Here is a 2,832-nt window from a genome sequence, read left to right on the forward strand (position 1 = left end):
ATTCAGTTCACTATGCTTCCTATCTAAATAAATTAAAACAACTTGCATTTAAATATAAAAATTTTGGGTTGCCTCCCAATAGTGCCTGATTTAATATCGTGGAACAACTAGGTTATCTTGACTACTCAGACTTCATCAAGACACCATGCTGCTACCTCTTTCCCATCTTCATAAAACACATCCACAATTAAGAAGACACTTATCTCCTTTTGCTGTGTCATGGATGAGTGCATTTTGAAACTTGCTTCTTTGTCATTGAACATGAACTTCAGCTTATTCAGCTCCTTGTCCACTACCACTCTCCCAGTTGAAAGGAATGGTCTACCCAAAATGATGGGTACTTTGAAGTCCACCTCACAGTCTAGGACTACAAAATTAGTAGAAAGTAAAAAGTCAGCCACCTTTACCAATACATCATGTAATATTCCTATGGGCCGCTTTACAGACCTATTCGCCATCACCAACTGCATATTTGTTGGGGTAGAATTCCCCAAACCTAGATTTTTATACATGGCTAGCAGCATTAGATTTATGTTCTCCCCTAGATCACATAGGACCTTAGCAAAATTGAGAGACCCGATTGTATATGGAATAGTAAATGCTCAAGGGTTAGCCTTCTTATGCACTAAGGATTATGTAGTAATAGCACTATAATGGTGGAGATTATTCACCGGCTCATAGCTTACTGCCCTTTTCTTCGTCACTAGTCCTTCATAAATTTAGTATATCCTGGGATTTGTTCAAGTGCCTCCACCAAAGGCACATTTATTATTAACTACTTCAACATCTCCATAAATTTACTAAATTTTGTGTCCTCAACCTTCTTCTTAAATCTTTGAAGAAATGGAGGTGGTGGTCTTGGGAGAGTTTTCACCACTACATTATTTTCCTTCTCTTTCCCCTTTTCTAGAGCATCATCAGAACCATCCAGCTTCCCAGAATCTACTAGACATTCTTCTTTGGGTTCATCATCTACTTCAATCACATCTTCAACTCCACCTTTTCCCATGGACGGGCCAGGTAATATCTTTCCACTTCTAGTGATAATCTCCATACATAAGCCATTATTTTTCATATTTTGAACCATATCACTACGTAACATTCCACTCTTTCTCTGGTTTAGCACTGCAGAGTGTTGGCTCATTTGCTGTTCTAGCTGTTCGATTGAAGTGGAGTGCGAGTTTACCAGCTGACTAATAGATGATAGATCGGTCTTCATGGTAGTCACCCCTGAGTTGGTATCCTCCATTCCCTTTAATAATTTAGCCATCATGTCCTCAAGTATATGTCCATCATATTATGGTTAGGACACTGCGTCAGCTTCTTTTTGAATCTCTCTTAGGTTTCATGCAAGGCTTCAGTTACAAGCTGTCTGAAGTTATTGATCTCATCCCTTAATTGTACCCTCCTAGAATATGGAAAGAACCTTTCTGGGAAAGCTCCTTTCAAGTGCCTCCAGTTGGTTATAGAATCGGGTGTCAGCTCATTAAGCCATAATGTTGCCTCCCTAGACAGAGACAACGGAAAAAATCTCAAATGGATAGAATTCTGACCCACTCCAGGGTTATCAAAAGATTTACAGATGGTGATAAAGTTCACCAGATATAAGTTCAGATCATCCCCTGGAAGGCCACCAAATAACCCCTTTAGATTAAAGAGTTGAATCATAGTACTTGTAATGTTGAATTTCACTCCAGGTGCTAACGGTGGAGGAATAATTTCACCCGTTACCCCTGCTCCATCCATTCCATCATCGTACTCATTGAGGTCATACTAGGCCGGCTGGTGATATTTACTTTCTCAAAACGGACTGTTCCTGTTAGCATTACACTATACTGGTGTAGCTATTTGCTCTGCACGCCTTGGGTTACCAGGGTTTAGCAATGACTCATCTCCTAAATCTTCATCCTCTGGATTTGGATACCGTACTTGTTGACCAGCATTTTGCACATTCATCTAAGCTCTAGCTAAGGCTGCTAACCTGTCAGCCTCCTGCTGGTCTACTATTCTGCCAATTAGTTATGGTTATAGATTTAATGGTAATAATGCTTCTCCAGAACTTTTGGTTCTTGGTATAAACCATAAAAGTCCTACAGAAAACAAAAACAACAAATAAACATAAAACTAGGAAACTTGACTAACAGTTAATTAGCGCACACAAACTTTAATTTACAACCGTACTCCCCAACAATAACACAATTTTTGATAACGCTCAAACTACACCTCTCTTACAAGAATGTAAGAAATCATTGTCAATATATAACCCAAATAGGTTGGGGTCGAATCCCACAGGGAATATGGTGTGAATCTGAGTTATCTGCGAGTTAATTAACTGGTAGTTATCAATTTCCTATGAATGGTTTTTTTTGTAAAGGTAGCAAATAATTACTTCTCAATTTAGTGTTTGAAATCAATATGATAAGGAAAACCAGACTTATGTTCACTATGGGTGTTGGGATTTGACAGACGCTAGTAACGGTTCAAGATTCTTGGGGTAGGTAGGAACAACAGACTATCCTTGTCAAAGTTATGTCTAAATATTTATCAACCTATTTAGACATTTAACTACCTAATTCTCTCAAACTTAGGGAATTTATATTTCATAAAATTTTTTATCTTAAGTTAATTAATCTTGTTACAACATTAATTAGTAAATGGAAGTTTAATGCTTCTAAGTCCCTGTTTATAATTCACTTCTTACTAGGGTTGATTTCTTATCTCAAGCAAATCAACAGTAAGTGAGGCCTATTGCTTGCAACCAATAGTCAACATGTAAAATAATGGAATTAACAAGAAGTTCCTACCACTGTTAGAATCTTGAACACTTAGTTA

At 37.7% G+C, this 2,832-nt stretch overlaps 1 non-coding gene across 1 annotated transcript; it reads left to right on the top strand.

Moving 5' to 3' along the window:
- The first annotated feature begins 1,294 nt into the window (after window positions 1-1,294).
- Window positions 1,295-1,401, top strand: LOC124888319. The gene has a single exon (XR_007046446.1). It is a non-coding gene; the product is annotated as a small nucleolar RNA R71 (small nucleolar RNA).
- The last annotated feature ends 1,431 nt before the right edge of the window (window positions 1,402-2,832 follow it).

The sequence above is a fragment of the Capsicum annuum genome, chromosome 10, assembly GCF_002878395.1.
Source record: "Capsicum annuum cultivar UCD-10X-F1 chromosome 10, UCD10Xv1.1, whole genome shotgun sequence".
NCBI classification, from domain to species: Eukaryota; Viridiplantae; Streptophyta; class Magnoliopsida; order Solanales; family Solanaceae; genus Capsicum; species Capsicum annuum.